At 40.5% G+C, this 27,801-nt stretch overlaps 1 protein-coding gene and 2 long non-coding RNA genes across 9 annotated transcripts in view; 2 read left to right on the plus strand and 1 right to left on the minus strand.

Moving 5' to 3' along the window:
* LOC118381546 (egl nine homolog 1-like) overlaps nucleotides 1–27,801 on the minus strand; it is a 65,303-nt gene that overhangs the window by 29,700 nt on the left and 7,802 nt on the right. The window lies entirely within an intron of this gene.
* On the plus strand, nucleotides 1,539–27,801 carry LOC127915949 (uncharacterized). 6 transcript variants are annotated; one of them, XR_008093090.1, is made up of 5 exons: nucleotides 1,539–1,637; nucleotides 2,779–2,995; nucleotides 9,861–10,380; nucleotides 21,676–22,258; nucleotides 27,587–27,792. It is a non-coding gene; the product is annotated as an uncharacterized LOC127915949 (long non-coding RNA). The 6 variants fall into 6 exon arrangements; XR_008093093.1 differs by lacking the exon at nucleotides 1,539–1,637 and adding an exon at nucleotides 2,127–2,456 and having other exon boundaries at nucleotides 27,587–27,801; XR_008093091.1 differs by lacking the exon at nucleotides 1,539–1,637 and having other exon boundaries at nucleotides 2,603–2,995; nucleotides 9,861–10,083; nucleotides 10,288–10,380; nucleotides 27,587–27,801.
* On the plus strand, nucleotides 16,025–21,296 carry LOC127915950 (uncharacterized). Of its 2 annotated transcripts, none has more exons than XR_008093096.1 (3): nucleotides 16,025–16,436; nucleotides 19,709–20,017; nucleotides 21,115–21,296. It is a non-coding gene; the product is annotated as an uncharacterized LOC127915950 (long non-coding RNA). The 2 variants fall into 2 exon arrangements; XR_008093095.1 differs by lacking the exon at nucleotides 16,025–16,436 and adding an exon at nucleotides 16,902–17,231.

Consider the following 27,801-nt stretch of genomic DNA (forward strand, 5'->3'; position numbering starts at 1 on the left):
CCCATGATTTTAGAATGAGATGTCCGACGAGCATGTGTCCACATACCTTTAATGGTTAGTAGCTCTGTCTCAGAGTTATATGTGTTTAATGGTTAGTAGCTCTGTATCAGAGTTATAGGTTAGTAGCTCTGTCTCAGAGTTATATGTGTTTAATGGTTAGTAGCTCTGTGTCAGAGAGTTTAACAACCTCTTCCTCAACAGACAGAGAAGCTGATGTGGACGACAGGGAACGGAGTGCCGGAACAGGCCCCCATTCACATCGACGGGGCTGTAGTGGATTGGGTCGAGAGCTTCAAGTTTCTCGGTGTCCACATCACTTTTTTCCATTTCACCTTTATTTAACCAGGTAGGCTAGTTGAGAACACCTTTATTTAACCAGGTAGGCTAGTTGAGAACACCTTTATTTAACCAGGTAGGTTAGTTGAGAACACCTTTATTTAACCAGGTAGGTTAGTTGAGAACACCTTTATTTAACCAGGTAGGTTAGTTGAGAACACCTTTATTTAACCAGGTAGGTTAGTTGAGAACACATTTATTTAACCAGGTAGGTTAGTTGAGAACACATTTATTTAACCAGGTAGGCTAGTTGAGAACACCTTTATTTAACCAGGTAGGCTAGTTGAGAACACCTTTATTTAACCAGGTAGGCTAGTTGAGAACACCTTTATTTAACCAGGTAGGCTAGTTGAGAACACCTTTATTTAACCAGGTAGGCTAGTTGAGAACACCTTTATTTAACCAGGTAGGTTAGTTGAGAACACATTTATTTAACCAGGTAGGTTAGTTGAGAACACCTTTATTTAACCAGGTAGGCTAGTTAAGAACACCTTTATTTAACCAGGTAGGCTAGTTGAGAACACCTTTATTTAACCAGGTAGGCTAGTTGAGAACACCTTTATTTAACCAGGTAGGCTAGTTGAGAACACCTTTATTTAACCAGGTAGGCTAGTTGAGAACACCTTTATTTAATCAGGTAGGTTAGTTGAGAACACCTTTATTTAACCAGGTAGGCTAGTTGAGAACACCTTTATTTAACCAGGTAGGCTAGTTGAGAACACCTTTATTTAACCAGGTAGGCTAGTTGAGAACACCTTTATTTAACCAGGTAGCAACACTGAGTACTTCCGGGTTGGATTATTCTCTTTCACCTGCAACATCTTTCTGTTATACTCACAGACAATATTTTTACAGTTTTGGAAACTTTAGAGTGTTTTCTATCCTAAGCTGTCGATTATATGAATATTCTAGCATCTTGTTCTGACAAAATATCCCGTTTACTACGAGAACGTTTATTTTTCAAAAATGAAAATACTGCCCCCTAGTCACAACAGGTTTTAATAGACCAGGTCATATTCATATTCACTGAGGGGTTTAATAGACCAGGTCATATTCACTGAGGGGTTTAATAGACCAGGTCATATTCACTGAGTGGTTTAATAGACCAGGTCATATTCACTGAGGGGTTTAATAGACCAGGTCATATTCACTGAGGGGTTTAATAGACCAGGTCATATTCATATTCACTGAGGGGTTTAATAGACCAGGTCATATTCACTGAGGGGTTTAATAGACCAGGTCATATTCACTGAGGGGTTTAATAGACCAGGTCATATTCACTGAGGGGTTTAATAGACCAGGTCATATTCACTGAGTGGTTTAATAGACCAGGTCATATTCACTGAGGGTTTAATAGACCAGGTCATATTCACTGAGGGTTTAATAGACCAGGTCATATTCACTGAGGGGTTTAATAGACCAGGTCATATTCACTGAGGGGTTTAATAGACCAGGTCATATTCACTGAGGGTTTATTAGACCAGGTCATATTCACTGAGGGGTTTAATAGACCAGGTCATATTCACTGAGGGTTTAATAGACCAGGTCATATTCACTGAGGGGTTTATTAGACCAGGTCATATTCACTGAGGGGTTTAATAGACCAGGTCATATTCACTGAGGGGTTTAATAGACCAGGTCATATTCACTGAGGGTTTAATAGACCAGGTCATATTCACTGAGGGGTTTAATAGACCAGGTCATATCCACTGAGGGGTTTAATAGACCAGGTCATATTCACTGAGGGGTTTAATAGACCAGGTCATATTCATATCCACTGAGGGGTTTAATAGACCAGGTCATATTCACTGAGGGGTTTAATAGACCAGGTCATATCCACTGAGTGGTTTAATAGACCAGGTCATATTCACTGAGGGGTTTAATAGACCAGGTCATATTCACTGAGGGGTTTAATAGACCAGGTCATATTCATATTCACTGAGGGGTTTAATAGACCAGGTCATATCCACTGAGGGGTTTAATAGACCAGGTCATATTCATATTCACTGAGGGGTTTAATAGACCAGGTCATATTCACTGAGGGGTTTAATAGACCAGGTCATATTCACTGAGGGGTTTAATAGACCAGGTCATATTCACTGAGGGGTTTAATAGACCAGGTCATATTCACTGAGTGGTTTAATAGACCAGGTCATATTCACTGAGTGGTTTAATAGACCAGGTCATATCCACTGAGGGGTTTAATAGACCAGGTCATATTCACTGAGGGGTTTAATAGACCAGGTCATATTCATATTCACTGAGGGGTTTAATAGACCAGGTCATATCCACTGAGGGGTTTAATAGACCAGGTCATATTCATATCCACTGAGGGGTTTAATAGACCAGGTCATATTCACTGAGGGGTTTAATAGACCAGGTCATATTCACTGAGGGGTTTAATAGACCAGGTCATATCCACTGAGGGGTTTAATAGACCAGGTCATATTCACTGAGTGGTTTAATAGACCAGGTCATATTCACTGAGGGGTTTAATAGACCAGGTCATATTCACTGAGGGGTTTAATAGACCAGGTCATATTCACTGAGGGGTTTAATAGACCAGGTCATATTCACTGAGGGGTTTAATAGACCAGGTCATATTCACTGAGGGGTTTAATAGACCAGGTCATATTCACTGAGTGGTTTAATAGACCAGGTCATATTCACTGAGGGGTTTAATAGACCAGGTCATATTCACTGAGGGGTTTAATAGACCAGGTCATATCCACTGAGGGGTTTAATAGACCAGGTCATATCCACTGAGGGTTTAATAGACCAGGTCATATTCACTGAGTGGTTTAATAGACCAGGTCATATCCACTGAGGGGTTTAATAGACCAGGTCATATCCACTGAGGGGTTTAATAGACCAGGTCATATTCATATTCACTGAGGGTTTAATAGACCAGGTCATATTCACTGAGTGGTTTAATAGACCAGGTCATATTCACTGAGTGGTTTAATAGACCAGGTCATATTCATATCCACTGAGGGGTTTAATAGACCAGGTCATATTCATATTCACTGAGGGGTTTAATAGACCAGGTCATATTCACTGAGGGGTTTAATAGACCAGGTCATATTCACTGAGGGGTTTAATAGACCAGGTCATATTCACTGAGTGGTTTAATAGACCAGGTCATATCCACTGAGGGGTTTAATAGACCAGGTCATATTCATATTCACTGAGGGGTTTAATAGACCAGGTCATATTCACTGAGGGGTTTAATAGACCAGGTCATATCCACTGAGGGGTTTAATAGACCAGGTCATATTCACTGAGGGGTTTAATAGACCAGGTCATATTCACTGAGTGGTTTAATAGACCAGGTCATATTCACTGAGGGGTTTAATAGACCAGGTCATATCCACTGAGGGGTTTAATAGACCAGGTCATATCCACTGAGGGGTTTAATAGACCAGGTCATATTCACTGAGGGGTTTAATAGACCAGGTCATATTCACTGAGGGGTTTAATAGACCAGGTCATATTCATATTCACTGAGGGGTTTAATAGACCAGGTCATATTCATATTCACTGAGTGGTTTAATAGACCAGGTCATATTCATATTCACTGAGGGGTTTAATAGACCAGGTCATATTCACTGAGGGGTTTAATAGACCAGGTCATATCCACTGAGTGGTTTAATAGACCAGGTCATATTCACTGAGGGGTTTAATAGACCAGGTCATATTCACTGAGGGGTTTAATAGACCAGGTCATATCCACTGAGGGGTTTAATAGACCAGGTCATATTCATATTCACTGAGGGTTTAATAGACCAGGTCATATCCACTGAGGGGTTTAATAGACCAGGTCATATTCACTGAGGGGTTTAATAGACCAGGTCATATCCACTGAGTGGTTTAATAGACCAGGCTTTATATTCACTGAGGGTTTAATAGACCAGGTCATATTCACTGAGGGGTTTAATAGACCAGGTCATATCCACTGAGGGGTTTAATAGACCAGGTCATATTCACTGAGTGGTTTAATAGACCAGGTCATATTCATATTCACTGAGGGGTTTAATAGACCAGGTCATATTCATATTCACTGAGGGGTTTAATAGACCAGGTCATATTCACTGAGGGGTTTAATAGACCAGGTCATATTCATATTCACTGAGGGGTTTAATAGACCAGGTCATATTCATATTCACTGAGGGGTTTAATAGACCAGGTCATATTCATATTCACTGAGGGGTTTAATAGACCAGGTCATATTCACTGAGGGGTTTAATAGACCAGGTCATATCCACTGAGGGGTTTAATAGACCAGGTCATATTCATATTCACTGAGGGGTTTAATAGACCAGGTCATATTCACTGAGGGGTTTAATAGACCAGGTCATATTCACTGAGGGGTTTAATAGACCAGGTCATATTCATATTCACTGAGGGTTTAATAGACCAGGTCATATTCATATTCACTGAGGGGTTTAATAGACCAGGTCATATCCACTGAGGGGTTTAATAGACCAGGTCATATTCATATTCACTGAGGGTTTAATAGACCAGGTCATATTCACTGAGGGGTTTAATAGACCAGGTCATATTCATATTCACTGAGGGGTTTAATAGACCAGGTCATATTCACTGAGGGTTTAATAGACCAGGTCATATTCACTGAGGGGTTTAATAGACCAGGTCATATTCATATTCACTGAGGGGTTTAATAGACCAGGTCATATCCACTGAGGGGTTTAATAGACCAGGTCATATTCACTGAGGGGTTTAATAGACCAGGTCATATTCACTGAGTGGTTTAATAGACCAGGTCATATTCACTGAGTGGTTTAATAGACCAGGTCATATTCACTGAGTGGTTTAATAGACCAGGTCATATTCATATTCACTGAGTGGTTTAATAGACCAGGTCATATTCATATTCACTGAGGGGTTTAATAGACCAGGTCATATTCACTGAGGGGTTTAATAGACCAGGTCATATTCATATCCACTGAGGGGTTTAATAGACCAGGTCATATTCACTGAGGGGTTTAATAGACCAGGTCATATTCACTGAGGGGTTTAATAGACCAGGTCATATTCACTGAGGGGTTTAATAGACCAGGTCATATTCATATTCACTGAGTGGTTTAATAGACCAGGTCATATTCATATTCACTGAGTGGTTTAATAGACCAGGTCATATTCATATTCACTGAGTGGTTTAATAGACCAGGTCATATTCACTGAGGGGTTTAATAGACCAGGTCATATTCATATTCACTGAGGGGTTTAATAGACCAGGTCATATTCACTGAGGGGTTTAATAGACCAGGTCATATTCACTGAGGGGTTTAATAGACCAGGTCATATTCATATCCACTGAGGGGTTTAATAGACCAGGTCATATTCACTGAGGGGTTTAATAGACCAGGTCATATCCACTGAGTGGTTTAATAGACCAGGCTTTATATTCACTGAGGGGTTTAATAGACCAGGTCATATTCACTGAGGGGTTTAATAGACCAGGTCATATCCACTGAGGGGTTTAATAGACCAGGTCATATCCACTGAGTGGTTTAATAGACCAGGTCATATTCATATTCACTGAGGGGTTTAATAGACCAGGTCATATTCATATTCACTGAGGGGTTTAATAGACCAGGTCATATTCACTGAGGGGTTTAATAGACCAGGTCATATTCATATTCACTGAGGGGTTTAATAGACCAGGTCATATTCATATTCACTGAGGGGTTTAATAGACCAGGTCATATTCACTGAGGGGTTTAATAGACCAGGTCATATCCACTGAGGGGTTTAATAGACCAGGTCATATTCACTGAGGGGTTTAATAGACCAGGTCATATTCATATTCACTGAGGGGTTTAATAGACCAGGTCATATTCACTGAGGGGTTTAATAGACCAGGTCATATTCATATTCACTGAGGGGTTTAATAGACCAGGTCATATTCATATTCACTGAGGGGTTTAATAGACCAGGTCATATCCACTGAGGGGTTTAATAGACCAGGTCATATTCATATTCACTGAGGGGTTTAATAGACCAGGTCATATTCACTGAGGGGTTTAATAGACCAGGTCATATTCATATTCACTGAGGGGTTTAATAGACCAGGTCATATCCACTGAGGGGTTTAATAGACCAGGTCATATTCACTGAGGGGTTTAATAGACCAGGTCATATTCATATTCACTGAGGAGTTTAATAGACCAGGTCATATTCACTGAGGGGTTTAATAGACCAGGTCATATTCACTGAGTGGTTTAATAGACCAGGTCATATTCACTGAGTGGTTTAATAGACCAGGTCATATTCATATTCACTGAGTGGTTTAATAGACCAGGTCATATTCATATTCACTGAGGGGTTTAATAGACCAGGTCATATTCACTGAGGGGTTTAATAGACCAGGTCATATTCACTGAGGGGTTTAATAGACCAGGTCATATTCACTGAGGGGTTTAATAGACCAGGTCATATTCACTGAGGGGTTTAATAGACCAGGTCATATTCACTGAGGGGTTTAATAGACCAGGTCATATTCATATCCACTGAGGGGTTTAATAGACCAGGTCATATTCATATTCACTGAGGGGTTTAATAGACCAGGTCATATTCACTGAGGGGTTTAATAGACCAGGTCATATTCATATTCACTGAGGGGTTTAATAGACCAGGTCATATTCATATTCACTGAGGGGTTTAATAGACCAGGTCATATCCACTGAGTGGTTTAATAGACCAGGTCATATTCACTGAGGGGTTTAATAGACCAGGTCATATTCATATTCACTGAGGGGTTTAATAGGTCATATCCACTGAGGGGTTTAATAGACCAGGTCATATTCATATTCACTGAGTGGTTTAATAGACCAGGTCATATTCACTGAGGGGTTTAATAGACCAGGTCATATTCACTGAGGGGTTTAATAGACCAGGTCATATTCATATTCACTGAGGGGTTTAATAGACCAGGTCATATTCACTGAGGGGTTTAATAGACCAGGTCATATTCACTGAGTGGTTTAATAGACCAGGTCATATTCACTGAGTGGTTTAATAGACCAGGTCATATTCACTGAGGGGTTTAATAGACCAGGTCATATTCATATTCACTGAGGGGTTTAATAGACCAGGTCATATTCACTGAGGGGTTTAATAGACCAGGTCATATTCATATTCACTGAGGGGTTTAATAGACCAGGTCATATTCACTGAGGGGTTTAATAGACCAGGTCATATTCACTGAGTGGTTTAATAGACCAGGTCATATTCACTGAGTGGTTTAATAGACCAGGTCATATTCACTGAGGGGTTTAATAGACCAGGTCATATTCACTGAGTGGTTTAATAGACCAGGTCATATTCACTGAGGGGTTTAATAGACCAGGTCATATTCATATCCACTGAGGGGTTTAATAGACCAGGTCATATTCACTGAGTGGTTTAATAGACCAGGTCATATTCACTGAGGGTTTAATAGACCAGGTCATATTCACTGAGGGTTTAATAGACCAGGTCATATTCATATTCACTGAGGGGTTTAATAGACCAGGTCATATTCATATTCACTGAGTGGTTTAATAGACCAGGTCATATTCACTGAGGGGTTTAATAGACCAGGTCATATTCACTGAGGGGTTTAATAGACCAGGTCATATTCATATTCACTGAGGGTTTAATAGACCAGGTCATATTCACTGAGGGTTTAATAGACCAGGTCATATTCATATTCACTGAGGGTTTAATAGACCAGGTCATATCCACTGAGGGGTTTAATAGACCAGGTCATATTCATATTCACTGAGTGGTTTAATAGACCAGGTCATATTCACTGAGGGGTTTAATAGACCAGGTCATATTCACTGAGTGGTTTAATAGACCAGGTCATATTCACTGAGGGGTTTAATAGACCAGGTCATATTCATATTCACTGAGGGGTTTAATAGACCAGGTCATATTCACTGAGGGGTTTAATAGACCAGGTCATATTCACTGAGGGGTTTAATAGACCAGGTCATATTCATATCCACTGAGTGGTTTAATAGACCAGGTCATATCCACTGAGGGGTTTAATAGACCAGGTCATATTCACTGAGGGGTTTAATAGACCAGGTCATATTCACTGAGGGGTTTAATAGACCAGGTCATATTCACTGAGGGGTTTAATAGACCAGGTCATATTCACTGAGGGGTTTAATAGACCAGGTCATATTCATATTCACTGAGTGGTTTATTAGACCAGGTCATATCCACTGAGGGGTTTAATAGACCAGGTCATATCCACTGAGGGGTTTAATAAACCAGGTCATATTCATATTCACTGAGGGGTTTAATAAACCAGGTCATATTCACTGAGGGGTTTAATAAACCAGGTCATATTCATATTCACTGAGGGGTTTAATAAACCAGGTCATATTCACTGAGGGTTTAATAGACCAGGTCATATCCACTGAGGGGTTTAATAAACCAGGTCATATTCATATCCACTGAGGGTTTAATAAACCAGGTCATATTCACTGAGGGGTTTAATAGACCAGGTCATATTCATATTCACTGAGGGTTTAATAGACCAGGTCATATTCATATTCACTGAGGGGTTTAATAGACCAGGTCATATTCACTGAGGGGTTTAATAGACCAGGTCATATTCATATTCACTGAGGGGTTTAATAGACCAGGTCATATCCACTGAGGGGTTTAATAGACCAGGTCATATTCACTGAGGGTTTAATAGACCAGGTCATATTCACTGAGGGGTTTAATAGACCAGGTCATATCCACTGAGGGGTTTAATAGACCAGGTCATATTCATATTCACTGAGTGGTTTATTAGACCAGGTCATATCCACTGAGGGGTTTAATAGACCAGGTCATATTCATATTCACTGAGTGGTTTATTAGACCAGGTCATATCCACTGAGGGTTTAATAGACCAGGTCATATTCATATTCACTGAGGGGTTTAATAGACCAGGTCATATTCACTGAGGGTTTAATAGACCAGGTCATATTCATATTCACTGAGTGGTTTATTAGACCAGGTCATATCCACTGAGGGGTTTAATAGACCAGGTCATATTCACTGAGGGGTTTAATAGACCAGGTCATATCCACTGAGGGGTTTAATAGACCAGGTCATATCCACTGAGGGGTTTAATAGACCAGGTCATATTCACTGAGGGGTTTAATAGACCAGGTCATATTCACTGAGGGGTTTAATAGACCAGGTCATATTCACTGAGGGGTTTAATAGACCAGGTCATATTCACTGAGGGTTTAATAGACCAGGTCATATTCACTGAGGGTTTAATAGACCAGGTCATATTCACTGAGGGGTTTAATAGACCAGGTCATATCCACTGAGGGGTTTAATAGACCAGGTCATATTCATATCCACTGAGGGGTTTAATAGACCAGGTCATATTCACTGAGGGGTTTAATAGACCAGGTCATATTCACTGAGGGGTTTAATAGACCAGGTCATATTCACTGAGGGTTTAATAGACCAGGTCATATCCACTGAGGGGTTTAATAGACCAGGTCATATTCATATCCACTGAGGGGTTTAATAGACCAGGTCATATCCACTGAGGGGTTTAATAGACCAGGTCATATTCACTGAGGGGTTTAATAGACCAGGTCATATTCACTGAGGGGTTTAATAGACCAGGTCATATTCACTGAGGGGTTTAATAGACCAGGTCATATTCACTGAGGGGTTTAATAGACCAGGTCATATTCACTGAGTGGTTTAATAGACCAGGTCATATTCACTGAGGGGTTTAATAGACCAGGTCATATTCATATTCACTGAGTGGTTTAATAGACCAGGTCATATTCACTGAGTGGTTTAATAGACCAGGTCATATTCATATTCACTGAGGGGTTTAATAGACCAGGTCATATTCACTGAGGGGTTTAATAGACCAGGTCATATTCATATTCACTGAGTGGTTTAATAGACCAGGTCATATTCACTGAGGGGTTTAATAGACCAGGTCATATTCACTGAGGGGTTTAATAGACCAGGTCATATTCACTGAGGGGTTTAATAGACCAGGTCATATTCACTGAGTGGTTTAATAGACCAGGTCATATCCACTGAGGGGTTTAATAGACCAGGTCATATTCACTGAGTGGTTTAATAGACCAGGTCATATTCACTGAGGGGTTTAATAGACCAGGTCATATTCACTGAGTGGTTTAATAGACCAGGTCATATCCACTGAGGGGTTTAATAGACCAGGTCATATTCACTGAGGGGTTTAATAGACCAGGTCATATTCATATTCACTGAGGGGTTTAATAGACCAGGTCATATTCACTGAGGGGTTTAATAGACCAGGTCATATTCACTGAGGGTTTAATAGACCAGGTCATATTCATATTCACTGAGTGGTTTAATAGACCAGGTCATATTCACTGAGTGGTTTAATAGACCAGGTCATATTCACTGAGGGGTTTAATAGACCAGGTCATATCCACTGAGGGGTTTAATAGACCAGGTCATATCCACTGAGTGGTTTAATAGACCAGGTCATATCCACTGGGGGTTTAATAGACCAGGTCATATTCATATTCACTGAGTGGTTTAATAGACCAGGTCATATCCACTGAGGGTTTAATAGACCAGGTCATATCCACTGAGTGGTTTAATAGACCAGGTCATATCCACTGAGGGGTTTAATAGACCAGGTCATATTCACTGAGGGTTTAATAGACCAGGTCATATCCACTGAGGGTTTAATAGACCAGGTCATATTCATATTCACTGAGGGGTTTAATAGACCAGGTCATATCCACTGAGGGGTTTAATAGACCAGGTCATATTCATATTCACTGAGGGGTTTAATAGACCAGGTCATATTCACTGAGGGGTTTAATAGACCAGGTCATATCCACTGAGGGGTTTAATAGACCAGGTCATATTCATATTCACTGAGGGGTTTAATAGACCAGGTCATATTCATATTCACTGAGTGGTTTAATAGACCAGGTCATATTCACTGAGGGGTTTAATAGACCAGGTCATATTCATATTCACTGAGGGGTTTAATAGACCAGGTCATATTCACTGAGGGGTTTAATAGACCAGGTCATATTCATATTCACTGAGGGGTTTAATAGACCAGGTCATATTCACTGAGGGGTTTAATAGACCAGGTCATATTCACTGAGGGGTTTAATAGACCAGGTCATATTCATATTCACTGAGGGGTTTAATAGACCAGGTCATATTCATATTCACTGAGTGGTTTAATAGACCAGGTCATATTCATATCCACTGAGGGGTTTAATAGACCAGGTCATATTCATATTCACTGAGGGGTTTAATAGACCAGGTCATATTCACTGAGGGGTTTAATAGACCAGGTCATATTCATATTCACTGAGGGGTTTAATAGACCAGGTCATATTCATATCCACTGAGTGGTTTAATAGACCAGGTCATATTCAATGAGGGGTTTAATAGACCAGGTCATATTCACTGAGGGGTTTAATAGACCAGGTCATATCCACTGAGGGTTTAATAGACCAGGTCATATCCACTGAGTGGTTTAATAGACCAGGTCATATCCACTGAGGGTTTAATAGACCAGGTCATATTCACTGAGTGGTTTAATAGACCAGGTCATATCCACTGAGTGGTTTAATAGACCAGGTCATATCCACTGAGGGGTTTAATAGACCAGGTCATATTCACTGAGGGTTTAATAGACCAGGTCATATTCACTGAGGGTTTTAGACCAGGTCATATTCACTGAGTGGTTTAATAGACCAGGTCATATTCACTGAGGGGTTTAATAGACCAGGTCATATTCATATTCACTGAGTGGTTTAATAGACCAGGTCATATTCACTGAGGGTTTAATAGACCAGGTCATATTCACTGAGGGGTTTAATAGACCAGGTCATATTCATATTCACTGAGGTGGTTTAATAGACCAGGTCATATCCACTGAGGGGTTTAATAGACCAGGTCATATTCACTGAGGGGTTTAATAGACCAGGTCATATTCACTGAGGGGTTTAATAGACCAGGTCATATTCATATTCACTGAGGGGTTTAATAGACCAGGTCATATTCATATTCACTGAGGGGTTTAATAGACCAGGTCATATTCACTGAGGGGTTTAATAGACCAGGTCATATTCACTGAGGGGTTTAATAGACCAGGTCATATTCATATTCACTGAGGGGTTTAATAGACCAGGTCATATCCACTGAGGGGTTTAATAGACCAGGTCATATTCATATTCACTGAGTGGTTTAATAGACCAGGTCATATTCACTGAGGGGTTTAATAGACCAGGTCATATTCACTGAGGGGTTTAATAGACCAGGTCATATCCACTGAGGGTTTAATAGACCAGGTCATATCCACTGAGTGGTTTAATAGACCAGGTCATATTCACTGAGTGGTTTAATAGACCAGGTCATATTCACTGAGTGGTTTAATAGACCAGGTCATATCCACTGAGTGGTTTAATAGACCAGGTCATATCCACTGAGGGGTTTAATAGACCAGGTCATATTCACTGAGGGGTTTAATAGACCAGGTCATATCCACTGAGGGGTTTAATAGACCAGGTCATATTCACTGAGGGGTTTAATAGACCAGGTCATATCCACTGAGGGGTTTAATAGACCAGGTCATATTCACTGAGGGGTTTAATAGACCAGGTCATATCCACTGAGGGGTTTAATAGACCAGGTCATATTCACTGAGGGGTTTAATAGACCAGGTCATATTCACTGAGGGGTTTAATAGACCAGGTCATATTCACTGAGGGGTTTAATAGACCAGGTCATATTCACTGAGGGGTTTAATAGACCAGGTCATATTCACTGAGGGGTTTAATAGACCAGGTCATATTCATATCCACTGAGGGGTTTAATAGACCAGGTCATATTCACTGAGGGGTTTAATAGACCAGGTCATATTCACTGAGGGGTTTAATAGACCAGGTCATATTCATATTCACTGAGGGGTTTAATAGACCAGGTCATATTCACTGAGGGGTTTAATAGACCAGGTCATATTCACTGAGGGGTTTAATAGACCAGGTCATATTCATATTCACTGAGGGGTTTAATAGACCAGGTCATATTCATATTCACTGAGGGGTTTAATAGACCAGGTCATATTCACTGAGGGGTTTAATAGACCAGGTCATATTCACTGAGGGGTTTAATAGACCAGGTCATATTCATATTCACTGAGGGTTTAATAGACCAGGTCATATCCACTGAGGGGTTTAATAGACCAGGTCATATTCATATTCACTGAGTGGTTTAATAGACCAGGTCATATTCACTGAGGGGTTTAATAGACCAGGTCATATTCACTGAGGGTTTAATAGACCAGGTCATATTCACTGAGGGGTTTAATAGACCAGGTCATATTCATATTCACTGAGGGTTTAATAGACCAGGTCATATCCACTGAGGGTTTAATAGACCAGGTCATATTCACTGAGGGGTTTAATAGACCAGGTCATATTCACTGAGGGGTTTAATAGACCAGGTCATATTCACTGAGGGGTTTAATAGACCAGGTCATATTCACTGAGGGTTTAATAGACCAGGTCATATTCATATTCACTGAGTGGTTTATTAGACCAGGTCATATCCACTGAGGGGTTTAATAGACCAGGTCATATTCACTGAGGGGTTTAATAGACCAGGTCATATCCACTGAGGGGTAGACCAGGTATTCACTGAGGGGTTTAATAGACCAGGTCATATCCACTGAGGGGTTTAATAGACCAGGTCATATTCACTGAGGGGTTTAATAGACCAGGTCATATCCACTGAGGGGTTTAATAGACCAGGTCATATTCATATCCACTGAGGGGTTTAATAGACCAGGTCATATTCACTGAGGGGTTTAATAGACCAGGTCATATTCACTGAGGGGTTTAATAGACCAGGTCATATCCACTGAGGGGTTTAATAGACCAGGTCATATTCACTGAGGGGTTTAATAGACCAGGTCATATCCACTGAGGGGTTTAATAGACCAGGTCATATTCATATTCACTGAGGGGTTTAATAGACCAGGTCATATTCATATTCACTGAGGGTTTAATAGACCAGGTCATATTCACTGAGTGGTTTAATAGACCAGGTCATATTCACTGAGTGGTTTAATAGACCAGGTCATATTCACTGAGGGGGGTTTAATAGACCAGGTCATATCCACTGAGGGTTTAATAGACCAGGTCATATCCACTGAGTGGTTTAATAGACCAGGTCATATCCACTGAGGGGTTTAATAGACCAGGTCATATTCACTGAGTGGTTTAATAGACCAGGTCATATCCACTGAGTGGTTTAATAGACCAGGTCATATCCACTGAGGGTTTAATAGACCAGGTCATATTCACTGAGGGTTTAATAGACCAGGTCATATCCACTGAGGGTTTAATAGACCAGGTCATATTCACTGAGGGTTTAATAGACCAGGTCATATCCACTGAGGGGTTTAATAGACCAGGTCATATTCATATTCACTGAGTGGTTTAATAGACCAGGTCATATTCACTGAGGGGTTTAATAGACCAGGTCATATTCACTGAGGGTTTAATAGACCAGGTCATATTCATATTCACTGAGGGGTTTAATAGACCAGGTCATATCCACTGAGGGTTTAATAGACCAGGTCATATTCACTGAGGGTTTAATAGACCAGGTCATATTCACTGAGGGGTTTAATAGACCAGGTCATATTCATATTCACTGAGGGGTTTAATAGACCAGGTCATATTCATATTCACTGAGGGGTTTAATAGACCAGGTCATATTCACTGAGGGGTTTAATAGACCAGGTCATATTCACTGAGGGGTTTAATAGACCAGGTCATATTCATATTCACTGAGGGGTTTAATAGACCAGGTCATATTCACTGAGGGGTTTAATAGACCAGGTCATATTCACTGAGGGGTTTAATAGACCAGGTCATATTCACTGAGGGGTTTAATAGACCAGGTCATATTCACTGAGGGGTTTAATAGACCAGGTCATATCCACTGAGGGGTTTAATAGACCAGGTCATATCCACTGAGTGGTTTAATAGACCAGGTCATATCCACTGAGTGGTTTAATAGACCAGGTCATATCCACTGAGTGGTTTAATAGACCAGGTCATATCCACTGAGTGGTTTAATAGACCAGGTCATATCCACTGAGTGGTTTAATAGACCAGGTCATATCCACTGAGTGGTTTAATAGACCAGGTCATATCCACTGAGTGGTTTAATAGACCAGGTCATATCCACTGAGTGGTTTAATAGACCAGGTCATATCCACTGAGGGGTTTAATAGACCAGGTCATATCCACTGAGGGGTTTAATAGACCAGGTCATATCCACTGAGGGTTTAATAGACCAGGTCATATTCACTGAGGGTTTAATAGACCAGGTCATATTCACTGAGGGGTTTAATAGACCAGGTCATATTCACTGAGGGGTTTAATAGACCAGGTCATATTCACTGAGGGGTTTAATAGACCAGGTCATATTCACTGAGGGGTTTAATAGACCAGGTCATATTCATATTCACTGAGGGGTTTAATAGACCAGGTCATATTCACTGAGGGTTTAATAGACCAGGTCATATTCACTGAGGGGTTTAATAGACCAGGTCATATTCATATTCACTGAGGGGTTTAATAGACCAGGTCATATTCACTGAGGGTTTAATAGACCAGGTCATATTCACTGAGGGGTTTAATAGACCAGGTCATATTCATATTCACTGAGGGGTTTAATAGACCAGGTCATATTCATATTCACTGAGGGGTTTAATAGACCAGGTCATATTCACTGAGGGGTTTAATAGACCAGGTCATATTCACTGAGGGGTTTAATAGACCAGGTCATATTCATATTCACTGAGGGGTTTAATAGACCAGGTCATATCCACTGAGGGGTTTAATAGACCAGGTCATATTCATATTCACTGAGTGGTTTAATAGACCAGGTCATATTCACTGAGGGGTTTAATAGACCAGGTCATATTCACTGAGGGGTTTAATAGACCAGGTCATATTCACTGAGGGGTTTAATAGACCAGGTCATATTCATATTCACTGAGGGGTTTAATAGACCAGGTCATATCCACTGAGGGGTTTAATAGACCAGGTCATATTCACTGAGGGGTTTAATAGACCAGGTCATATTCACTGAGGGGTTTAATAGACCAGGTCATATTCACTGAGGGGTTTAATAGACCAGGTCATATTCACTGAGGGGTTTAATAGACCAGGTCATATTCATATCCACTGAGTGGTTTAATAGACCAGGTCATATCCACTGAGGGGTTTAATAGACCAGGTCATATTCACTGAGGGGTTTAATAGACCAGGTCATATCCACTGAGGGGTTTAATAGACCAGGTCATATCCACTGAGGGGTTTAATAGACCAGGTCATATCCACTGAGGGGTTTAATAGACCAGGTCATATTCACTGAGGGGTTTAATAGACCAGGTCATATCACTGAGGGTTTAATAGACCAGGTCATATTCATATCCACTGAGGGTTTAATAGACCAGGTCATATTCACTGAGGGTTTAATAGACCAGGTCATATTCACTGAGGGGTTTAATAGACCAGGTCATATCCACTGAGGGGTTTAATAGACCAGGTCATATTCACTGAGGGGTTTAATAGACCAGGTCATATTCACTGAGGGGTTTAATAGACCAGGTCATATTCATATTCACTGAGGGGTTTAATAGACCAGGTCATATTCACTGAGGGGTTTAATAGACCAGGTCATATTCATATTCACTGAGGGGTTTAATAGACCAGGTCATATTCACTGAGGGGTTTAATAGACCAGGTCATATTCACTGAGGGGTTTAATAGACCAGGTCATATTCACTGAGGGGTTTAATAGACCAGGTCATATCCACTGAGGGGTTTAATAGACCAGGTCATATTCACTAGTGGTTTAATAGACCAGGTCATATCCACTGAGTGGTTTAATAGACCAGGTCATATCCACTGAGGGGTTTAATAGACCAGGTCATATTCACTGAGCGGTTTAATAGACCAGGTCATATCCACTGAGGGGTTTAATAGACCAGGTCATATCCACTGAGCGGTTTAATAGACCAGGTCATATCCACTGAGGGGTTTAATAGACCAGGTCATATTCACTGAGTGGTTTAATAGACCAGGTCATATTCACTGAGGGGTTTAATAGACCAGGTCATATTCATATTCACTGAGTGGTTTAATAGACCAGGTCATATTCATATTCACTGAGTGGTTTAATAGACCAGGTCATATCCACTGAGGGGTTTAATAGACCAGGTCATATCCACTGAGTGGTTTAATAGACCAGGTCATATCCACTGAGGGGTTTAATAGACCAGGTCATATTCATATTCACTGAGTGGTTTAATAGACCAGGTCATATCCACTGAGGGGTTTAATAGACCAGGTCATATCCACTGAGTGGTTTAATAGACCAGGTCATATCCACTGAGGGGTTTAATAGACCAGGTCATATTCACTGAGGGGTTTAATAGACCAGGTCATATTCACTGAGGGGTTTAATAGACCAGGTCATATCCACTGAGGGTTTAATAGACCAGGTCATATTCACTGAGTGGTTTAATAGACCAGGTCATATCCACTGAGGGGTTTAATAGACCAGGTCATATTCATATTCACTGAGGGGTTTAATAGACCAGGTCATATTCATATTCACTGAGGGGTTTAATAGACCAGGTCATATTCACTGAGGGGTTTAATAGACCAGGTCATATTCATATTCACTGAGGGGTTTAATAGACCAGGTCATATTCACTGAGTGGTTTAATAGACCAGGTCATATTCATATTCACTGAGGGGTTTAATAGACCAGGTCATATTCACTGAGGGGGTTTAATAGACCAGGTCATATTCACTGAGGGGTTTAATAGACCAGGTCATATTCACTGAGGGGGTTTAATAGACCAGGTCATATTCATATTCACTGAGTGGTTTAATAGACCAGGTCATATTCATATCCACTGAGGGGTTTAATAGACCAGGTCATATTCACTGAGGGGTTTAATAGACCAGGTCATATTCATATTCACTGAGGGTTTAATAGACCAGGTCATATTCACTGAGGGGTTTAATAGACCAGGTCATATTCATATTCACTGAGGGGTTTAATAGACCAGGTCATATTCACTGAGGGGTTTAATAGACCAGGTCATATTCATATTCACTGAGGGGTTTAATAGACCAGGTCATATTCATATTCACTGAGGGGTTTAATAGACCAGGTCATATTCACTGAGGGGTTTAATAGACCAGGTCATATTCACTGAGGGGTTTAATAGACCAGGTCATATCCACTGAGGGGTTTAATAGACCAGGTCATATCCACTGAGGGGTTTAATAGACCAGGTCATATTCACTGAGTGGTTTAATAGACCAGGTCATATTCACTGAGGGGTTTAATAGACCAGGTCATATCCACTGAGGGGTTTAATAGACCAGGTCATATCCACTGAGTGGTTTAATAGACCAGGTCATATCCACTGAGGGGTTTAATAGACCAGGTCATATCCACTGAGGGGTTTAATAGACCAGGTCATATTCACTGAGGGGTTTAATAGACCAGGTCATATTCACTGAGGGTTTAATAGACCAGGTCATATCCACTGAGGGTTTAATAGACCAGGTCATATCCACTGAGTGGTTTAATAGACCAGGTCATATCCACTGAGGGGTTTAATAGACCAGGTCATATTCACTGAGTGGTTTAATAGACCAGGTCATATCCACTGAGTGGTTTAATAGACCAGGTCATATCCACTGAGGGTTTAATAGACCAGGTCATATTCACTGAGCGGTTTAATAGACCAGGTCATATCCACTGAGGGGTTTAATAGACCAGGTCATATTCACTGAGTGGTTTAATAGACCAGGTCATATCCACTGAGGGGTTTAATAGACCAGGTCATATTCACTGAGTGGTTTAATAGACCAGGTCATATCCACTGAGGGGTTTAATAGACCAGGTCATATTCATATTCACTGAGTGGTTTAATAGACCAGGTCATATTCATATTCACTGAGTGGTTTAATAGACCAGGTCATATCCACTGAGGGGTTTAATAGACCAGGTCATATCCACTGAGGGTTTAATAGACCAGGTCATATCCACTGAGGGGTTTAATAGACCAGGTCATATTCATATTCACTGAGTGGTTTAATAGACCAGGTCATATCCACTGAGGGGTTTAATAGACCAGGTCATATCCACTGAGTGGTTTAATAGACCAGGTCATATCCACTGAGGGGTTTAATAGACCAGGTCATATTCACTGAGGGTTTAATAGACCAGGTCATATCCACTGAGGGGTTTAATAGACCAGGTCATATCCACTGAGGGGTTTAATAGACCAGGTCATATTCATATTCACTGAGGGGTTTAATAGACCAGGTCATATTCACTGAGGGGTTTAATAGACCAGGTCATATTCACTGAGGGGTTTAATAGACCAGGTCATATTCATATTCACTGAGGGGTTTAATAGACCAGGTCATATTCACTGAGGGGTTTAATAGACCAGGTCATATTCATATTCACTGAGGGGTTTAATAGACCAGGTCATATTCATATTCACTGAGGGGTTTAATAGACCAGGTCATATTCATATTCACTGAGTGGTTTAATAGACCAGGTCATATTCACTGAGTGGTTTAATAGACCAGGTCATATTCACTGAGTGGTTTAATAGACCAGGTCATATTCACTGAGTGGTTTAATAGACCAGGTCATATTCACTGAGGGTTTAATAGACCAGGTCATATTCACTGAGTGGTTTAATAGACCAGGTCATATCCACTGAGGGTTTAATAGACCAGGTCATATTCACTGAGGGTTTAATAGACCAGGTCATATTCATATTCACTGAGGGGTTTAATAGACCAGGTCATATTCACTGAGGGGTTTAATAGACCAGGTCATATTCATATTCACTGAGGGGTTTAATAGACCAGGTCATATTCACTGAGGGTTTAATAGACCAGGTCATATTCATATTCACTGAGGGTTTAATAGACCAGGTCATATTCATATTCAATGAGGGGTTTAATAGACCAGGTCATATTCACTGAGTGGTTTAATAGACCAGGTCATATTCACTGAGGGGTTTAATAGACCAGGTCATATCCACTGAGGGGTTTAATAGACCAGGTCATATTCATATTCACTGAGTGGTTTAATAGACCAGGTCATATTCACTGAGTGGTTTAATAGACCAGGTCATATTCATATTCACTGAGGGTTTAATAGACCAGGTCATATTCACTGAGGGGTTTAATAGACCAGGTCATATTCACTGAGTGGTTTAATAGACCAGGTCATATTCACTGAGTGGTTTAATAGACCAGGTCATATTCACTGAGTGGTTTAATAGACCAGGTCATATTCATATTCACTGAGTGGTTTAATAGACCAGGTCATATTCATATTCACTGAGGGGTTTAATAGACCAGGTCATATTCATGTCCACTGAGGGTTTAATAGACCAGGTCATATTCACTGAGGGGTTTAATAGACCAGGTCATATTCACATGGTTTAATAGACCAGGTCATATTCACTGAGGGTTTAATAGACCAGGTCATATTCACTGAGGGGTTTAATAGACCAGGTCATATTCACTGAGGGGTTTAATAGACCAGGTCATATTCACTGAGGGGTTTAATAGACCAGGTCATATTCACTGAGGGGTTTAATAGACCAGGTCATATTCACTGAGTGGTTTAATAGACCAGGTCATATTCACTGAGTGGTTTAATAGACCAGGTCATATTCACTGAGGGGTTTAATAGACCAGGTCATATTCACTGAGGGGTTTAATAGACCAGGTCATATTCACTGAGTGGTTTAATAGACCAGGTCATATTCACTGAGGGGTTTAATAGACCAGGTCATATTCACTGAGGGGTTTAATAGACCAGGTCATATTCACTGAGGGGGGTTTAATAGACCAGGTCATATTCACTGAGTGGTTTAATAGACCAGGTCATATTCACTGAGGGGTTTAATAGACCAGGTCATATTCACTGAGTGGTTTAATAGACCAGGTCATATTCACTGAGGGTTTAATAGACCAGGTCATATTCACTGAGGGGTTTAATAGACCAGGTCATATTCACTGAGGGTTTAATAGACCAGGTCATATTCACTGAGGGTTTAATAGACCAGGTCATATTCACTGAGGGGTTTAATAGACCAGGTCATATTCACTGAGGGTTTAATAGACCAGGTCATATTCATATCCACTGAGGGGTTTAATAGACCAGGTCATATTCACTGAGGGTTTAATAGACCAGGTCATATTCACTGAGTGGTTTAATAGACCAGGTCATATTCACTGAGGGGTTTAATAGACCAGGTCATATTCACTGAGTGGTTTAATAGACCAGGTCATATTCACTGAGGGGTTTAATAGACCAGGTCATATTCACTGAGGGGTTTAATAGACCAGGTCATATTCATATTCACTGAGGGGTTTAATAGACCAGGTCATATTCACTGAGGGGTTTAATAGACCAGGTCATATTCACTGAGGGGTTTAATAGACCAGGTCATATCCACTGAGGGGTTTAATAGACCAGGTCATATTCATATCCACTGAGGGGTTTAATAGACCAGGTCATATTCACTGAGGGGTTTAATAGACCAGGTCATATTCACTGAGGGGTTTAATAGACCAGGTCATATTCACTGAGTGGTTTAATAGACCAGGTCATATTCATATTCACTGAGGGGTTTAATAGACCAGGTCATATTCACTGAGGGGTTTAATAGACCAGGTCATATTCATATTCACTGAGGGGTTTAATAGACCAGGTCATATTCACTGAGGGGGTTTAATAGACCAGGTCATATTCACTGAGGGGTTTAATAGACCAGGTCATATTCACTGAGGGGTTTAATAGACCAGGTCATATTCACTGAGGGGTTTAATAGACCAGGTCATATTCATAGGGGTTTAATAGACCAGGTCATATTCATATTCACTGAGGGTTTAATAGACCAGGTCATATTCACTGAGGGGTTTAATAGACCAGGTCATATTCACTGAGGGGTTTAATAGACCAGGTCATATTCATATTCACTGAGGGGTTTAATAGACCAGGTCATATTCACTGAGTGGTTTAATATTCACTGAGGGTTTAATAGACCAGGTCATATTCATATTCACTGAGGGGTTTAATAGACCAGGTCATATTCACTGAGGGGTTTAATAGACCAGGTCATATTCACTGAGGGTTTAATAGACCAGGTCATATTCATATTCACTGAGGGTTTAATAGACCAGGTCATATTCACTGAGGGGTTTAATAGACCAGGTCATATTCACTGAGGGGTTTAATAGACCAGGTCATATTCACTGAGGGTTTAATAGACCAGGTCATATTCACTGAGGGTTTAATAGACCAGGTCATATTCACTGAGGGTTTAATAGACCAGGTCATATTCACTGAGGGGTTTTAGACCAGTCATATTCCAGTGGTTTAATAGACCAGGTCATATTCACTGAGGGGTTTAATAGACCAGGTCATATTCACTGAGGGGTTTAATAGACCAGGTCATATTCACTGAGGGGTTTAATAGACCAGGTCATATTCATATTCACTGAGGGGTTTAATAGACCAGGTCATATTCACTGAGGGGTTTAATAGACCAGGTCATATTCATATTCACTGAGGGGTTTAATAGACCAGGTCATATTCATATTCACTGAGGGGTTTAATAGACCAGGTCATATTCACTGAGGGGTTTAATAGACCAGGTCATATTCATATTCACTGAGGGGTTTATTAGACCAGGTCATATCCACTGAGGGGTTTAATAGACCAGGTCATATTCACTGAGGGGTTTAATAGACCAGGTCATATTCACTGAGGGGTTTAATAGACCAGGTCATATTCATATTCACTGAGGGGTTTAATAGACCAGGTCATATTCATATTCACTGAGGGGTTTAATAGACCAGGTCATATCCACTGAGGGGTTTAATAGACCAGGTCATATTCATATTCACTGAGGGTTTATTAGACCAGGTCATATCCACTGAGGGGTTTAATAGACCAGGTCATATTCACTGAGGGGTTTAATAGACCAGGTCATATCCACTGAGGGGTTTAATAGACCAGGTCATATTCATATTCACTGAGGGGTTTAATAGACCAGGTCATATTCACTGAGGGGTTTAATAGACCAGGACATATTCATATTCACTGAGGGTTTAATAGACCAGGTCATATTCACTGAGGGGTTTAATAGACCAGGTCATATTCATATTCACTGAGTGGTTTAATAGACCAGGTCATATCCACTGAGGGGTTTAATAGACCAGGTCATATTCACTGAGGGTTTAATAGACCAGGTCATATTCACTGAGGGGTTTAATAGACCAGGTCATATTCACTGAGGGGTTTAATAGACCAGGTCATATTCACTGAGGGGTTTAATAGACCAGGTCATATTCATATTCACTGAGGGGTTTAATAGACCAGGTCATATTCACTGAGGGGTTTAATAGACCAGGTCATATTCATATTCACTGAGTGGTTTAATAGACCAGGTCATATCCACTGAGTGGTTTAATAGACCAGGTCATATTCACTGAGGGGTTTAATAGACCAGGTCATATTCACTGAGGGGTTTAATAGACCAGGTCATATTCACTGAGGGGTTTAATAGACCAGGTCATATTCACTGAGGGGTTTAATAGACCAGGTCATATTCACTGAGGGGTTTAATAGACCAGGTCATATTCATATTCACTGAGTGGTTTAATAGACCAGGTCATATTCACTGAGTGGTTTAATAGACCAGGTCATATCCACTGAGGGGTTTAATAGACCAGGTCATATTCACTGAGGGGTTTAATAGACCAGGTCATATTCACTGAGGGTTTAATAGACCAGGTCATATTCATATTCACTGAGTGGTTTATAGACCAGGTCATATCCACTGAGGGGTTTAATAGACCAGGTCATATTCACTGAGGGGTTTAATAGACCAGGTCATATCCACTGAGGGGGTTTAATAGACCAGGTCATATTCACTGAGGGTTTAATAGACCAGGTCATATTCATATTCACTGAGTGGTTTAATAGACCAGGTCATATCCACTGAGGGGTTTAATAGACCAGGTCATATTCACTGAGTGGTTTAATAGACCAGGTCATATTCATATCCACTGAGTGGTTTAATAGACCAGGTCATATCCACTGAGGGGTTTAATAGACCAGGTCATATTCATATTCACTGAGGGGTTTAATAGACCAGGTCATATTCACTGAGGGGTTTAATAGACCAGGTCATATTCACTGAGGGGTTTAATAGACCAGGTCATATTCACTGAGGGGTTTAATAGACCAGGTCATATTCACTGAGGGGTTTAATAGACCAGGTCATATTCATATTCACTGAGTGGTTTAATAGACCAGGTCATATTCATATTCACTGAGGGGTTTAATAGACCAGGTCATATTCACTGAGGGGTTTAATAGACCAGGTCATATTCACTGAGTGGTTTAATAGACCAGGTCATATCCACTGAGGGGTTTAATAGACCAGGTCATATTCACTGAGGGGTTTAATAGACCAGGTCATATTCATATTCACTGAGGGGTTTAATAGACCAGGTCATATTCACTGAGGGGTTTAATAGACCAGGTCATATTCATATTCACTGAGGGGTTTAATAGACCAGGTCATATTCATATTCACTGAGGGGTTTAATAGACCAGGTCATATTCACTGAGGGGTTTAATAGACCAGGTCATATTCATATTCACTGAGGGGTTTAATAGACCAGGTCATATTCACTGAGGGGTTTAATAGACCAGGTCATATTCATATTCATATTCATATTCACTGAGGGGTTTACTAGACCAGGTCATATTCATATTCACTGAGGGGTTTAATAGACCAGGTCATATTCACTGAGGGGTTTAATAGACCAGGTCATATTCATATTCACTGAGGGTTTAATAGACCAGGTCATATTCACTGAGGGTTTAATAGACCAGGTCATATTCATATTCACTGAGGGGTTTAATAGACCAGGTCATATTCACTGAGTGGTTTAATAGACCAGGTCATATTCATATTCACTGAGGGTTTAATAGACCAGGTCATATTCACTGAGGGGTTTAATAGACCAGGTCATATTCACTGAGGGGTTTAATAGACCAGGTCATATTCATATTCACTGAGGGGTTTAATAGACCAGGTCATATTCACTGAGGGGTTTAATAGACCAGGTCATATTCATATTCACTGAGGGGTTTAATAGACCAGGTCATATTCACTGAGGGGTTTAATAGACCAGGTCATATTCACTGAGTGGTTTAATAGACCAGGTCATATTCACTGAGGGGTTTAATAGACCAGGTCATATTCACTGAGTGGTTTAATAGACCAGGTCATATCCACTGAGGGGTTTAATAGACCAGGTCATATTCATATTCACTGAGGGGTTTAATAGACCAGGTCATATTCACTGAGGGGTTTAATAGACCAGGTCATATTCACTGAGTGGTTTAATAGACCAGGTCATATTCATATTCACTGAGGGGTTTAATAGACCAGGTCATATTCACTGAGGGGTTTAATAGACCAGGTCATATTCACTGAGGGGTTTAATAGACCAGGTCATATTCACTGAGTGGTTTAATAGACCAGGTCATATTCACTGAGTGGTTTAATAGACCAGGTCATATTCATATTCACTGAGTGGTTTAATAGACCAGGTCATATTCATATTCACTGAGGGGTTTAATAGACCAGGTCATATTCATATTCACTGAGGGGTTTAATAGACCAGGTCATATTCACTGAGGGGTTTAATAGACCAGGTCATATTCATATTCACTGAGTGGTTTAATAGACCAGGTCATATTCATATCCACTGAGGGGTTTAATAGACCAGGTCATATTCACTGAGGGGTTTAATAGACCAGGTCATATTCACTGAGGGGTTTAATAGACCAGGTCATATTCATATCCACTGAGGGGTTTAATAGACCAGGTCATATTCACTGATTCAGGTCTGTCATATTCACTGAGGGGTTTAATAGACCAGGTCATATTCACTGAGGGGTTTAATAGACCAGGTCATATTCACTGAGTGGTTTAATAGACCAGGTCATATTCACTGAGGGGTTTAATAGACCAGGTCATATTCACTGAGGGGTTTAATAGACCAGGTCATATTCACTGAGGGGTTTAATAGACCAGGTCATATTCACTGAGGGGTTTAATAGACCAGGTCATATTCACTGAGGGGTTTAATAGACCAGGTCATATTCACTGAGGGGTTTAATAGACCAGGTCATATTCACTGAGGGGTTTAATAGACCAGGTCATATTCATATTCACTGAGTGGTTTAATAGACCAGGTCATATCCACTGAGGGGTTTAATAGACCAGGTCATATTCACTGAGGGGTTTAATAGACCAGGTCATATTCACTGAGGGGTTTAATAGACCAGGTCATATTCATATTCACTGAGGGGTTTAATAGACCAGGTCATATTCATATTCACTGAGGGGTTTAATAGACCAGGTCATATCCACTGAGGGGTTTAATAGACCAGGTCATATCCACTGAGGGGTTTAATAGACCAGGTCATATTCACTGAGGGGTTTAATAGACCAGGTCATATTCATATTCACTGAGTGGTTTAATAGACCAGGTCATATTCATATTCACTGAGTGGTTTAATAGACCAGGTCATATTCACTGAGGGGTTTAATAGACCAGGTCATATTCACTGAGGGGTTTAATAGACCAGGTCATATCCACTGAGTGGTTTAATAGACCAGGTCATATTCACTGAGTGGTTTAATAGACCAGGTCATATTCATATTCACTGAGTGGTTTAATAGACCAGGTCATATCCACTGAGGGGTTTAATAGACCAGGTCATATTCATATTCACTGAGGGGTTTAATAGACCAGGTCATATTCATATTCACTGAGGGGTTTAATAGACCAGGTCATATTCACTGAGGGGTTTAATAGACCAGGTCATATTCATATTCACTGAGGGGTTTAATAGACCAGGTCATATTCACTGAGGGGTTTAATAGACCAGGTCATATTCATATTCACTGAGGGGTTTAATAGACCAGGTCATATTCACTGAGTGGTTTAATAGACCAGGTCATATCCACTGAGGGGTTTAATCATCATATCCACTGAGGGGTTTAATAGACCAGGTCATATTCACTGAGGGGGTTTAATAGACCAGGTCATATTCACTGAGGGGTTTAATAGACCAGGTCATATTCACTGAGGGGTTTAATAGACCAGGTCATATTCACTGAGGGGTTTAATAGACCAGGTCATATCCACTGAGGGGTTTAATAGACCAGGTCATATTCACTGAGGGGTTTAATAGACCAGGTCATATTCATATTCACTGAGTGGTTTA

The sequence above is a fragment of the Oncorhynchus keta genome, chromosome 3, assembly GCF_023373465.1.
Source record: "Oncorhynchus keta strain PuntledgeMale-10-30-2019 chromosome 3, Oket_V2, whole genome shotgun sequence".
Lineage (NCBI taxonomy): Eukaryota > Metazoa > Chordata > Actinopteri > Salmoniformes > Salmonidae > Oncorhynchus > Oncorhynchus keta.